Here is a 15630-nt window from a genome sequence, read left to right on the forward strand (position 1 = left end):
TACAAGAATTTTGTTCACTTCTTGCCGAATTTCAATACTGATATTGTTCTTTTCCACATTGTTAGATTTTCAGTGAGAGGTAGAGGTTTTCAAATTTTAAAGTGAAATTTTACTTGATAGTTTTTACAATTCAATGAATTTAAACTGAAGTGGTGAGCTGGGTTTTTGCGACTCGAAGAGGAGAATTGGTGGAGCTTCTTTTTTATCGATAACTTTTTCGGAGTGTATTTATAACGGTATGTAAAAGTCAATGCCGCACGTGAAAACTAAGAGACTAGGTCAAACGTCTAAACGTATTGAAGAGCAGAGGGATTTTCAGTCCATGCTGCGTTTTTGAGAGGGAGAGAGAGAGAGAGAGAGAGAGAGAGAGAGAGAGAGAGAGAGAAAGCAAGAATAGTAGGCGTGCAAAAATTGCCAGTGAAATTTTCAAGCTGTTCAAAAACTTGAGATAAGCGAGCAAAGTTTATGTTTTTGTGTGGCTTGTTCCAACAGTTTTTTATTAGTTTTCTCTCTTTCGGATTAATATTTTTTCTAAACCATATTAACAAGTAAATGATAGTTTGGGAGTTTTTTCACCACCTCAATCATGAATTGGGTTTTATACGCAATCTTGAACTATTTTTATGATCTCGCCGTTTGGACGCTTTTGAAGCGGTTTTGTACTTTTTCAACTTTTTAATGTCTGGGGTAACCTTTTATGGTTGGAATTAGCGTTCACGTGGGTTTTCATGCGCTTTTATTTTTATTATCACTTGAAGTTTGTTTCAGGTTTTTTTTACTAATCACCGTTTGTTTGCATTTCAGAGTATTTTTCAATTTCATTAGTCTAAATAGGCTGCAGTGTTATTTGTACTAATCAACTGATAAGCAGAAACTGCTTCTTGAAGTGCTTAAAAGATCTGTTGATACAAGCCTTGATGAATTTTTGGAAAAAAATTTACAGGTTGCTTAGATTTTTTCCTTTAGTTTTTTTGCTTGCTTTTGCTTTTTTGAGATGTGTCGCTTGTTTTTTTTTTAATATGCTCCCTCATCTTATCAGCCCGATATTATACCGGCACTTTTTTCCGCTTTACCTTTGTTCACAGCTTGTTCAATTTCTCGCTTTAAACGTTTTGGCCTTCTCTAAGCTATTTTCAGGCTTCTCTCATTCTGCTTGAGGTGCTTTTAAGCCGCAGTTAATCAGAAAATTAATTTAGAATCAACAGACTCTTTATTGGGAAACCGAATTAAAAATAGAAACGAGATCAACCAATAAACGCAATTTTTAGATGCCTGCTCCCCTGCGCTTTGTTTTTTTTAGTTAATATCTCTAATGCTTATTGCTATTGATACTAGTCTCTTTATCCCCTAATCATGACATCCGAGTATGTCTAACTACGGAATGACATCAACATAGTTTACACTTTAAATTTTTTTAAAAGTAATTTTTTAGTGCCAATGGTGGCTGTTTTTCAGCAGTCTGCCGGGAATATTAGACAATCTCTTATCTAGAATTGTTAATGGAACTGCAACTATTCTGGAAAAGTTTCCTTTTTCTCATTTTTCTTTTCCTTTCTAATTTGTTTTCTCCAGTTGTTTTTTTTTCTAATTGAATGATATGAAGTAAATGATTATGCTAATTTAGTTAGTGTAGTGATTAGGCTAAAGCGAAAGTTAAGTTCTACTTCGTGTCGATTCCGGAGTTTTCTGGCTAGGTTTTAATTTCTCAACACTTGGCGTAGTGATTTTATTCACGCCGGGGTAGTAATAAGAGCGGAGAGAGAGAGAGAGAGATAAGTCATAAGGCGTGATATTGTTTCAAACTGCTGTCAAGTCAACTCGGAAAAATGCGTCGGAAGAGATGTTTGGTTTTTGAGAGCGAACATTTTATTTCACGTGTGTTAATTTGAGTTCTGATTTGCTGCTTTCTCTCTAATGTCTGTGTGAATACTTTCGAAAGGGAATACGTGTGTTCTATTATTGTGCAGTTGCAGTTGTTTAAACCCCACAAACGGCAACTAATGTTTTTCAAGATTTAGGCGCTATTATTTTTTATTAAATTAAAATCATATTTGGATTTTGCCTGTTTTTGTACTTCTTTGCTTTTTCATTTACTGAGGGGTCTCAATGGCTCTCTATTGACGTTTAGTCAAATTAAGTTACCGATTTGATTAGAACTGAAACGGTTTTAACTAATTTAACACCGATTGTTTTGAATTAAGTTTAAAGAATTTTTGAATTTTTCCTCTTTTATCGCACTTTTTTTTCTATTAATCAGCCTCATCATTGACTTTTTTATTTTACCATTTTATTCGTGGTCTAGGTGTTCTGTCAATTTATTTCTTTGATGATAGTTCTCATGGGCTATTTTTGTGGGCATTTTAGAGTTAAACTGTCTTTCAATTCAAAGCTGAAATTAATGGATTTGACCATACTTTTTTTCCAAATTGATTAGTTAGTTTTTTTTTAGATTTTGCGTGTTCTGCCAGTTTTCTGTGTTCCGTCACTTATTGGAACCAATGACATGTTTTTAGGTTCTTTAATTAAAAAATTCTTGAGTATTTTTAAGGGTCCTTTTTCACAGCTAACAATTTTTTCGAGTTTGACAAAATATACTCGTGATATATATTTTCAAAAAATACTCGTGATTTCTTGGATTTCGCCCGTTTTTCGTAGTTGTTTTTTTGTCGTTTGGTTGCACAGTCATTAGAAATAGGTCTTTCGATCGTGAACTTACGGTTGTTCTCTTTTTGTTGCTACTTTTGTTACTTGGTCCCCCAATTTTTTTACCTAAAGATAGTAGGACAGAAGTTGTAGAGCTCAGGTTTTGTTTGCATTATTCAATGACTTCTATGCTACTTATGTTCAATGGGATCGTAAAAAAGATTTTTTTTAATGTTTGTTTTATCTGTTGGTGATTTTCTACAAAGTTGGCGTTTGCCGCCTCAATTCGGAAAAGCCGCCTGCGTAAAAGTCTTTTGAAGTTTGCGTTGTTGTACCGATAACCCTGTTCTTCTAAAAGTGAAGCAGAACAAGCTTGTTTATAGATTTTTTATTATGTTTACTTTCGTCGATATTTTGGTTTCTGACTTTTATAGGAGCCCGCTCATAGTGTTGTCTTCTGATTAATCAATTCTTTGAATTTTTATTGAGGACTGGTCCTGCTACGGTTTTTATCGTTTTTTTTAAATTTAAAAACAAGAAGTCATGGGGACTTATTGGTGTCCAACTTTTTTGGTGTCTAGTGGTGCTCTCAAAACGACTGATTTCGTGTGGCCCTTTTTACTTTTCATCCTCAAAGGAGATAAATAGAAAGACCGGAGGACATTAAGCGGCTCAGCAGCGCTCTTGGAGCCTTACAACTTGCTAATATGTCCCGCTTTAAATTTGACCCTCCTCTCCCCTCTGTCTCCCCGATAATGCTAGTTTCTACAAGCTGGCTACTACCAAAGCCAACTACTCGATGGTCTGTGTGTTGAACAATTCGCCCGACTTAGTCGATAACGTTTAGACCCAGTTCTCTTGACGTAAAGTTGTAGACATTTTCTGGCCGACTTATACTGTCGAATTCAGTTACTTAAGTTTCAGAGCCCATCGCAATTTGAACTATGAAAACAATTAGATGAATCCTTCGAAATTAGAGCTTGAACTTACCCATCTTTATGTATAGGTTAGAACTTAATCTTAGTCGAACGAGTGATGGACACGAGGCCCGAGTGGTCTAAGGTTTTGTTGTAAGGCTTTTAGAGAACCAAAGGGTACGAACTTGTTGAACTTCTATTGAAATTCGAGTAAATATGGCAGATTTTTGAAAGGAAAGATTTAAAAATATACTGGAGTTGATATAAACCGGAGGCCTCAGTCTCCTATAGTGAAGCAGCCGATTAATTATAGCGGTTTGATTGAAAATTGAGATTTCTTAGTTTGAATGGTTGAGCTTAGACGTAAAGTGAAAATCCTATAGAAAACTAAGTTTGGACAGAAATGAGACTTTCACTTCTTTCAATCTTTCAAACTAAGCTCTCTACCTCTAAGTTTTAATGAACGATGAAATTCTTACCATCGATTTTCTGAATTTGTTTCAATTACAGGACACGAAATTGAAAATGTTATATTTACTGTTTTTAAAAGCATTCACTGAAGTTAAAAAATGGGTTCCGTAAACCGAATTATTTTAAATTATTAAAGTATTGGCGGAGCGTCTTTTTTATCAATAATTTTTTGAATGATGTCAAAGTCAATGCCGCACGTGAAAACTAAGAGACTAAGTCAACCGGCTGAAGAAATTGAGGACTAGAGAGAAGAGAAAGTGTTTTTCTGTCCATTTTTCTGTTTTGCTGCGTTTGTGAGAAAGCAAGAAAAGCAGGCGTCAAATCCTTTGAGCGAAATTTTCGATCTGCGCAAAATTTTTGTACAAAATAATTTGATAAACAAAATAATTTTGTTTATCCTTTCGGTGCCAACTGTATTTTTTCAAGTGGCAATTTGACTTGTGATTTGCTGTTCTCTCTCCTTTTTCTATGAGAATACTTTTGAAAGGCGATAAGTTTGTTCATATATTGCTTCATTGGAGTTTATAAACACCACAAAAGGCGACTAATGTTTTTCAAGATTTAGACGCTATTGGTCTTCATGAAATACAAATATTTGGATTTTACCTGTTTCGTGGCCCTTTTCGTTGCTTTGTTATTTTACGACAATAATGAGGGGTCTCAATGGCTCTCTATTGAGGTTTAGTCAAATTAGGTTACCGATTTGAATAGACATGAAACGGTTTTAACTAATTGGATACTGATTGTTCCGAGTAAAAATTAACTAGTTTTTGTGAATTTTTTCCTCTTTTATGGTACTTTTTTTTCTATTAATCAGCCTCATCATGGACAGCTCCAAGTAGCTCCTCTACGAATCTCAAATTGATCAATGTGTTGGTTTATATTCATATCTTACGTTTATCGTAACTTTCACACACTTACGGTCAAGTTTTTTGCCACTTTTGTAACTGAGGTGTTCTGTCACTTTATTTCATTGATGATCATATGGGCCATCTTTAGGCATTTTTGAGTTAACCTGTCTTTCATTTCCGAACTAAAGTTGAGGGATTTCAGAATACTTGTATTCCAAATTTGTTTAATACTTTTTTTTTAGATTTTGCGTGTTCTGGTATTTTTCTTTGTTCCGTTACTTAGTTACACCAATGAAATGTTTTTAGGCTCCCCAATGAATAATTCTTGAGTTTATTTAATGATTCTTGTTTCACAGCTAACATTTTTTTCAACTTTGACACGACTGTTTCAAAAATACTTATGATTTCGCCGGTTTTTCGTGGATGTTTTTTGTTGTTCGGTTGCACAGTGATTAAAAATAGGTCTTTCGATTGTGAACTCTCGATTCGTGAACTTTTTTGTTGTCCAATTTTGTTGCTACTTTTTTCTGTGGTCACCCAATTTTTTTTGCGTTCTATCTATGCATAGTAGGACAGAGGTTGAGGAACTCAGGGTTTCTGTGCAAAATTTAATGACTGTGCAAAAACTAATTCACTTTCAATGAAATCGTAAAAAGAGATGTTTGTTGTCCGTTTATAAGCCTGTTAACGGTTTTTTACAGAGTTGGTGTTTGCTGCCTAAACTTGCCCTGCGTACAAGTTAATGTCTCTAATGATTATTGCTGTTGATACTGGTCTCTGTATCCCCTCATCATGAGACAAGAGTTTTTCTAGCTAAGGAAGGACATTAACATGGTTCACACTGAAAAACAATATTTTGTAAAAATCAATTTTTTTTCTAACCTTTCAGTGCCAATTGCGTTCATGGTAATCAATGGCGGCTTTTCCAGCAATTTGCCGGCTATATTAGACAATCTCTTATCTAGAATTGTTGTTGGAACCGCAACTATTCTTGAAAAATTGCCAAGAACATGCTTTCTCATTTTTCTTTTCCTTTCTAATTTGTTTCCTCCAGTTGTTTTTGCAAATTGAGTGGTATACTGAAGTAAATAGTTATGCTAATTTAGTTAGTGGTTAGCTAAGGCGACAGTTAAGTTCTACATAGAGTCGATTCCGGAGTCTTCTGGCTAAGGTTTTTTAAATTCTTAGCACTTGGTGTAGTGATATTAATCACTGTAGAGTAGTAATAAGAGCGAAAAGCAAGTGATAATAAGGCGTGATTGTTTCAAACTGCTGTGAAGTTAACTTGTAAAGTTGTTTAAAAATTTTTTCACGTGGCATTTTGACTTCTGATTTGCTGTTTTCTCTCCATTTTAATTAAGAATTCTTTTTAAAGATGATTAGTTTGTTCTATTAATGCATAATTGGGTTTTTAAACCCCACAAAAGGCGGCTAATGTTTTAAAGATTTAGAAGCTATTAGTTTTCATAAAATACAAGTGATATTTGGATTTTGCCTGTTTCGTTGCTTTGTTATTTACTGCCATTAGTTGTTAATTAGGTTACCGATTTGAATAGAAATGAAACGGTTTTAACTAATTTGATACCAATTGTTCCGAATAAAAATTAACTAGTTTTTGATTTTAGTTTTCTCTTTTATCAAACTTTTTTCTATTAATCAGCCTCATCACGGACAGCTCTTAGTAGCTCCTCTATGAATCACAATTTGATCAATATGTTGGTTTTTATTGATATCTTACGGTTTTCGCAACTTTGACACACTTACGGTCAAATTTTTTTTGCCACTTTGATATTGAGGTGTTTTGTCACTTTATTTCGTTGATGATAGATCTTATGGGTCATTTTTGCACGCTTTTTTGAGTTAACCTGTCTTTCAATACAAAACTAAAGTTGATGGATTTCACAATACTTGTGTTCCAAATTTATTTAATACTTTTCTTTAGAATTTGCGGGTTCTGGTAGTTTTCTTTGTTCCGTCACTTAGTGGCACCAATGACATGTTTTTAGGTTCTCTAATTAAGAATTCTTGAGTATATTTGACGGTTCGTTTTTCACAGCTTTGACGTTCAACTTTGACACGACTATTTCAAAAAAACTTTTGATTTCTTGGATTTCGCCCGTTTTTCGTAGATGTTTTTCTGTTGCACAGTCATTAAAAATAGTTCTTTCGATTGTGAGCTCTCGATTTGTAAACTCTTATTTGTTGTCCACTTTTGGTTGCTACTTTTGTTACGTGGTACCCCAATTTTTCGACTACGTTGCGTTCTATCTATACATAGAAGATTAGAGGTTGTAGAACTCAGGGTTTCTGTGTATAAATTAATGACTGTGCAAAAACTAATTCACTTTTAATGAAATCGTAAAAAGAGATGTTTGTTGTCCTTTTATAAGCCTGTTAGTGGTTATTACAGAGTTGGTGTATGCTGCCTAAATTTGCCCTGCGTAAAAATTAATGTCTCTAATGCTTATTGCTATTGATACTGGTCTCTTTATCCCCTCATCATGAGACAGGAGTATTTCTAACTACGGAATGAAATTAACTTGGTTCACACTGGAAATTATTTTGTAAAAATTAATTTTTGTCTATCCTTTCAGTGCCAATTGTGTTTATGGTAATCAATGGCGGGTTCTCCAGCAATTTGCCGGCTATATTAGACAATCTCTTATCTAGAACTGTTGCTGGAACCGCAACTATTCTTGAAAAATTGCCAAGAACATGCTTTCTCATTTTTTTTTCGTTTCTAATTTGTTTCCTCCAGTTGTTTTTTGCAAATTGAGTGGTATACTGAAGTAAATAGGTATGCTATTTTAGTTAGTGATTAGCTAAGGCGACAGTTAGGTCCTACATAGAGTCGATTCCGGAGTTTTCTGACTAGGTTTTTTTTAAGTTCTTAGCAGTTGTTAGCAGTTCTTAGGTTTAGTAATATTAATCGGGCTGGAGTAGTAATAAGAGCGAAAAGCAAGTGATAATAAGGCGTGATTGTTTCAAACTGCTGTAAAGTCAACTTGTAAAGTCGTTTAAAATTTTTTTCACGTGGCACTTTGCTGTTTTCTCTCCTTTTTATTTAAGAATTCTTTTTAAAGATGATTAGTTTTTTCTATAAATGCATAATTGGGTTTTAGAACCCCACAAAAGGCGGCTATTGTTTTAAGGATTTAGACGCTATTAGTTTTCATAAAATGTAAGTGATATTTGGAGTTTGCCTGTTTCGTTGCTTTGTTATTTACTGCCATTAATGAGGGATCTCAATGGCTCTCCTTTGAGGTTTAGTCAAATTAGGTTACCGATTTGAATAGAAATGAAACGGTTTTAACTAATTTGATACCAATTGTTCCGAATAAAAATTAACTAGTTTTTGATTTTAGTTTTCTCTTTTATCGAACTTTTTTTCTATTAATCAGCCTCATCACGGACAGCTCTTAGTAGCTCCTCTATGAATCACAATTTGATCAATATGTTGGTTTTTATTGATATCTTACGGTTTTCGCAACTTTGACACACTTACGGTCAAATTTTTTTTGCCACTTTGTTATTGAGGTGTTTTGTCACTTTATTTCGTTGATGATAGATCTTATGGGTCATTTTTGCACGCTTTTTTGAGTTAACCTGTCTTTCAATACAAAACTAAAGTTGATGGATTTCACAATACTTGTGTTCCAAATTTATTTAATACTTTTTTTTAGAATTTGCGGGTTCTGGTAGTTTTCTTTGTTCCGTCACTTTGTTCCGCCGAATTCTTGAGTATATTTGACGGTTCGTTTTTCACAGCTTTGACGTTCAACTTTGACACGACTATTTCAAAAAAACTTTTGATTTCTTGGATTTCGCCCGTTTTTCGTAGATGTTTTTCTGTTGCACAGTCATTAAAAATAGTTCTTTCGATTGTGAGCTCTCGATTTGTAAACTCTTATTTGTTGTCCACTTTTGGTTGCTACTTTTGTTACGTGGTACCCCAATTTTTCGACTACGTTGCGTTCTATCTATACATAGAAGATTAGAGGTTGTAGAACTCAGGGTTTCTGTGTATAAATTAATGACTGTGCAAAAACTAATTCACTTTTAATGAAATCGTAAAAAGAGATGTTTGTTGTCCTTTTATAAGCCTGTTAGTGGTTATTACAGAGTTGGTGTATGCTGCCTAAATTTGCCCTGCGTAAAAATTAATGTCTCTAATGCTTATTGCTATTGATACTGGTCTCTTTATCCCCTCATCATGAGACAGGAGTATTTCTAACTACGGAATGAAATTAACTTGGTTCACACTGGAAATTATTTTGTAAAAATTGATTTTTGTCTATCCTTTCAGTGCCAATTGTGTTTATGGTAATCAATGGCGGCTTCTCCAGCAATTTGCCGGCTATATTAGACAATCTCTTATCTAGAACTGTTGCTGGAACCGCAACTATTCTTGAAAAATTGCCAAGAACATGCTTTCTCATTTTTTTTTCGTTTCTAATTTGTTTCCTCCAGTTGTTTTTTGCAAATTGAGTGGTATACTGAAGTAAATAGGTATGCTATTTTAGTTATTGATTAGCTAAGGCGACAGTTAGGTCCTACATAGAGTCGATTCCGGAGTTTTCTGACTAGGTTTTTTTTAAGTTCTTAGCAGTTGTTAGCAGTTCTTAGGTTTAGTAATATTAATCGGGCTGGAGTAGTAATAAGAGCGAAAAGCAAGTGATAATAAGGCGTGATTGTTTCAAACTGCTGTAAAGTCAACTTGTAAAGTCGTTTAAAATTTTTTTCACGTGGCACTTTGCTGTTTTCTTTCCTTTTTATTTAAGAATTCTTTTTAAAGATGATTAGTTTTTTCTATAAATGCATAATTGGGTTTTTAAACCCCACAAAAGGCGGCTATTGTTTTAAAGATTTAGACGCTATTAGTTTTCATAAAATGTAAGTGATATTTGGATTTTGCCTGTTTCGTTGCTTTGTTATTTACTGCCCTTAATGAGGGATCTCAATGACTCTCCTTTGAGGTTTAGTCAAATTAGGTTACCGATTTGAATAGAAATGAAACGGTTTTAACTAATTTGATACCAATTGTTCCGAATAAAAATTAACTAGTTTTTGATTTTAGTTTTCTCTTTTATCGAACTTTTTTTTCTATTAATCAGACTCATCACGGACAGCTCTTAGTAGCTCCTCTATGAATCACAATTTGATCAATATGTTAGTTTTTATTGATATATTACGGTTTTCGCAACTTTGACACACTTACGGTCAAATTCTTTTTTGCCACTTTGCTGTTGAGGTGTTTCGTCACTTTATTTCATTGATGATAGATCTTTTGGGCCATTTTTGCAGGCATTTTTGAGTTAACCTGCCTTTCGTTGATGTTTTTGTTCGGTTGCAAAGTCATTAAAAATTGGTCTTTCGGTTGTGAACTCACGATTTGTGAACTTTTTTGTTGTCCACTTTTGGTTGCTACTTTTGTTAGGTGGTCCCCCAGTTTTTACTCCGTTGCGTTCTATCTGTACATAGTAGGACAGAGGTTGTAGAGCTCAGGGTTTCTTTGCATAAGTTATATACTCTGATGACTTTCATCTTCAATGAAATCGTAAAAAGATTTTTCTAATGTTTGTTGTCCTTTTATAAGCTTGTTAGTGTTTTTTTACAGAGTTGGCGTTTGCTGCCTAAATTTGCCCTGCGTAAAAGTCTTTCGAATTTTACGTTGTTGTTCCGATAACCCTATTTTTCTAAAAGTGAAGCGGAATAAGCTTGTTTTTAGATATTTGTTTAGTTCTCTTTACTTTCGTGGACGTGTTGGTTTGACTTTTTTCCTTATCGGAGCCAGCTCTCTTGGAGCTTTACAACTTGCTAGTGTTTAGGTATTCCCCGCTTTTAAGTTTGACTGTCGAATTCAGTTGCTTGAGTTTAAGAGCTCAACGCAATTCGAACTATTAAAACAAATAGATGAATACTTCGAGATTAAAGCATGAACTTACCCATCTCTATGTATAGGTTAGAACAAAATCTTAGTTGACCGAGTGTTGCGCACGAGGCCGAGGGGACTAAGATTTTGTTCTAATTCATTTAAAGAACCCAAGGGTACGAAAGTGCTGAACTTCAATTGAAATTTAAGTAAAATTTACGGATTAGTGAATAAAAAAAAATTTTCTTTAAAATATACAGGAGTTGAATTAAACCGAATGTCTCCGTCTTCTAAAGCGAAGCAGCGGATTATTTGAAGCGGTTTCATTCAAAAGTTAGATTTCTTAGTTTGAAAGATTGAACTTTGACATAAAGAAGCGAAAGTCCTATAGCACTCTAATTTCTGGTCAAAAAACTAGATTTTCACTTCTTAAAATTTCAGTCTTTCAAACTAAGATCTCCACTTCGAAGTTTTAGTGAACGATGAAATAGTACCATGGGGTCTCTAAAACTTTTTCAAATTAAAGTCAACAAATCGATCAGATATTGAATTTAGTGTACTTATAAGCGTTCACTGAAGTTAAAATATGGGACTTCGAAGATCATAAACCGAATCATTTCTAAATAACTAAGAATATCGCGGTACCCTGATGGCCTTACATTTGAAAAACTAACCCATATTGTTTTAGCATAGTGTTAATAGTTCTTGAAGTAGCTCGTCCTCATCTAGCTTATAAGTAGCAAAATGGTTCTTTTTATTTGAATCGTCTTTTTAAATATTAGACACTATTTTCTTCTCGAAAGGACTTGAACGGCAATATATTAAATTTTCACAATTTTGTTTACTTTACTTTGCGTAAACTTAAAAGCAGTAACTAAATTATTGTCCGTTGTTCTATTAAATTGTTGTTTGACAGTCAGGTATAATTTATGCCCGAAAAGCCCAATTCAATTTATTTTAGACGAATTTGAGAATGTTGATTGAGTGTGGAATCAGCTAAAAATTGATGAAGAGTGCGAGTTTTCTTATGTTGACTGGATAGATTTTAGAAAGATGAGCTTATCCGTCAAATTCGGGAAAATTGAGCCGTTCCTTATAGGTTAAGTGATTTTTGTTTCATTTTTTTTAAAAAGATGATTTCTTTCAAAAGGAAGAAGTGCATAAAATTATTCGAATAGTTTTTGCTTGCTCTAAATGTTTTTTTAAATCAAAAAATTTTGATGTAGATTTTGCAATAATTCTTTATTCATAAGGTGATCCTTTCCAGTCGCAAACGAGCAAGTTTGCGATGCGATTGGGAAAATACAGTTCGAACTGGCTCGAAGTTTTTTTATAAACTCATTTTAATGCACAAATACTTGAGGTGGCGTCTACGTTTATTTGAAAGGAATGCTAGAAATTTTATGCTAAAGCACAACCTGCTTGTTTTTTGGTGTCTTGTTATAGAATGTCGCATGCATTCTTAGAATCAGGTATGTGGGTTGGAGTTGATTTTCGGGGTTGAACTTCAGTTCGTCTGAGGTACTGATTTAGCTTTCTCATCCTATGCATTACAACTACTACTCCATGCATAGCGATCATTAATTGCTCTAAAACGAAGTTGGTAGCAGTTGGTTTAGTGGCTTTTTTATCGATATTTTTTGGAGTGTGTTTAAACTGGCAAAACATTTAAAAGACATTGCCGAACGCGAAAACTAATTTTTTTTGGGTCAAAAGGCTGAATGAGTTGAAGAACAGAGAAGGTAAAGCAATCTTCCGTTTATAACGCTTTTTTTAGAGACAGCGACAAGTAGGTGTGAAAATTTTTTTAGTCAGCGAGCGAAGTATTTTGATTAAGCGTGGCTTTTTTGCAGCAGTTTTTTTTAATTTTTACTTTACTAGTTATTTTTTAAATGATTTTAACAAGTAAGTAACTACGATTGAGAGCAGTTTTGACCATCTCAATTTTATATTAAATTTTTATGTACAATCGTGAGCTATTATTTTTTCGCCGATTTAGGAGCGTTTTTCGTTTTCTTAATGTCTAAGGTAATTTTTGGTTGAAATTAGTCGTTAAGTTGTTTGTTGTGGCCTTTTGACTTCGTTAATATCAATTTAAGTTTCTTTTAGCTGAAGAAAATAGGCTGAATATGACTAATTTTCAGCTGTATTTTTTTCTAGTTTTCAGAGTTTTTTGTGCTCAATTTGTTTTCTAAAGTTGTAGGGTTTTTGTTATTAAGTGAAAACAATAAATGATTTGATGGCACACATTTTGTTAAATATGTGAATGTTTTCTGAAGTTTTTGTCCTCATTTGTTGCTCTCATTTTAAGTGTCGTCTGGTGTGTATGGGTGTCGCGCGGGTGCTCATTTAAGAAAGAAGCAACTTGTGCGTCGTAAGGTTTGTTGTAAAAAGTTGTTGAGACTTTTCAATTTTTAGAGATAATCACTCAGATTTAAAAGGTTTTTCAAATTTTGCCTTTCAATTTTTTTCTTGCTCGGTTTTTCTGCTTTTTTTATGTTTCGTACATTATGTTTTCCCATCTTTTGATATTATTCGCTTTTGATATTGTTAATGCTTTTGTGGTCGCAGCTAATGAAAAGTTTTCGTAATGGCCTTTAGCGCTATATTGTTTCTTCCGTTTGTTGTTTCCAATTGAATGGTATGATGCAATTAGTTTTGTGATTGAGCGGTTTGAGTTTGAGTAGATTCCGGAGTTTTCCGGTTGTGTTTCCTTTCAGACTTGTTCACACATTTTAATGATTAATTGCTCTCGAACGAAGTTGTGAACTTGTCTTTCGTGCAAAAAAATTTTGTGTGACCGTGTTTGGCTTTCCCTCTAAAAAATTTTTTGCTCTCTTGAAAAAAACTTATATAGGCTACAGCCCCTGAATTAAATTGCCTAGCCTTGTCGTTGAGAGCAAATTGTCCAACGTTAGTCGGTATTTGTTTAAGTCAAATTGAATTGATTGTTTTGGTCACGCTGAAACAAAGTGGAGGAAACAAAATGAAGTGATCTTGCCACGTGAATAATTTTTCATTCTACTGTTAATGTAGATTAAAGTAACAGTGTTCGAAAAAAATGTTCTTTTCTCGGTTTTTGTCACAATTTTTGATGGGATTGTTAGTATGATTTTCCTAATCCAATCATAGACCATTCTACGTCTAATTTATTTTCTTTAGTCTATGGATGGAAATTCTTTGAATTATAGGTCAGGATCTGTCGTCCTATGTTCTTTTTTTCGTTGTGGCGATTTTTCTTAGGACAGGTTTTGTTTGTCCTTCTTTCGTTTTTTTTATCGTGGGATAAAAGTTCTCGTCCTCAAAAATGGGATAAACAGGCAAAGCCCAAAGGATATTAAGTTCTCTTAAAGGCTTCCGGCTCACTGGTCTCTAAGTAGACATTTAATCGAAACTGATTAAGAGACAAATTGATGGTGTGAAAGTTGGTTCTTAGAGTTTGATTACGCTCCCCTTAACTCAGCACGCTCGCCTCCCACCTGCGCTCATCACCCCTCCTCCATGCCCACCCCTTTGGGATTAAGCCGCAGTTAGCTGCTGACGAAGGCAAACACTCTCTAGTCGTTTGAGAGCAATTCGCCCGCCGTTAGTCGAATTATAATTTTAATTTAGAACTGCATATTGAGAATGTTGTATCTTTATTGATTAATTTATGGCTTGGTTTAGCTTCATATTAGGATGTCTATGAGGTGATCGAATTCAATACATCATTGAATTTTCTCTCGATGGTGTTCAACTTTTTAAAAGCGTTGACAATTGTGGTGCTTTCGCTATTATGGAGTTAATTTTTAAATGATTTTTGAAGGCTCGTTAGAGACAATTTGCATTTAGTTTACTTTGTTGGACAGAGAAGAGGCGCTGTAGCCATTTTATAAACAAAGTGACAATTTGAAAACTTTGCCAACAAACATTTGTTTGGAGCTCAAGTTTTGCTTTCTAGAACTGTAATGAGGACATTCTGTAATCCTTTTGTATTGGAGTTGTCGTCTGCACGGAAAAATGTGGAAATTCCATCCGGGAAAGTTGTCGGTCAGATTAAGATCACTAACTGCTTTTTGTCACATTTATGTTCGTATCAGAGCGGGGAATCTTCTGATGATGTAAACATAGTTTGTTTACTCTTTCCAAAAACTTCGGGACTTAGTCCAATGTTATTAAAATCGAATTGTGAATCGCAGCCGCAAAGAGTTTTAAATTTGGCGTTGAACTTGCCAATCGCGGTTAACCTTTTAAAGGGATCCGGTCCTGTTTACTTGACTGGTTTTATCGAATGCCAACGAATGAAGAACGACGAGAAGTCCAAATTAGAAACTTCGGGCTCGGATACCGGTGAGAAATCATCAACTGAAGCCCAACAAAGGTGTGCCAAAAAATTTGTAAGAGCGACTCTGGGTCCTGGTAAGAATGAACCTGTGAGTCCTTTTGTTTCTTGTAAGTTAGGATCATCAATGAAAGAATCTACTAAAATCGTTTCACGTGATGACGATAGCGCTAAAGAAGGTGATGAAAACGAAGAAAGTGACAGCGAATTATCAAATTCTGAGTTTTATGACATATGTTGCGACTACGCCAAAAAGCAACTACAGGAAGCGAAGAAGAGGTCATATCAATTGAAGTACGATATGGGAACGATGAAGCAGTTGTTGAAAAAGCGGAAAGACGAAAAGAACCTGCCACGTACGATACAAGCATTAGTTAGACTGTCAAAAGTGCAGTTTAGAACAAATAATAAACGAGTTGTTGATGAATTATGGGATTATGTGAGTTCGTTAAAATAGTTGCTTTTCGTTCCGTCAAAACTGGAAAAATATTGTTTTAGGCGTTCTTTTCAGTCCAGGATGTGGTGGACGCTTATTATACTTTAAAAGCATTTGTT

At 34.3% G+C, this 15630-nt stretch overlaps 1 protein-coding gene across 1 annotated transcript in view; it reads left to right on the plus strand.

Annotated features, from left to right (window-relative positions):
* Nucleotides 1-15630, plus strand: part of LOC142345715 (methylcrotonoyl-CoA carboxylase subunit alpha, mitochondrial-like) — a 151540-nt gene that overhangs the window by 37184 nt on the left and 98726 nt on the right. The window lies entirely within an intron of this gene.

Source organism: Convolutriloba macropyga, chromosome 9 (assembly GCF_964194025.1).
Source record: "Convolutriloba macropyga chromosome 9, txConMacr16.3, whole genome shotgun sequence".
Taxonomy (NCBI): Eukaryota; Metazoa; Xenacoelomorpha; order Acoela; family Convolutidae; genus Convolutriloba; species Convolutriloba macropyga.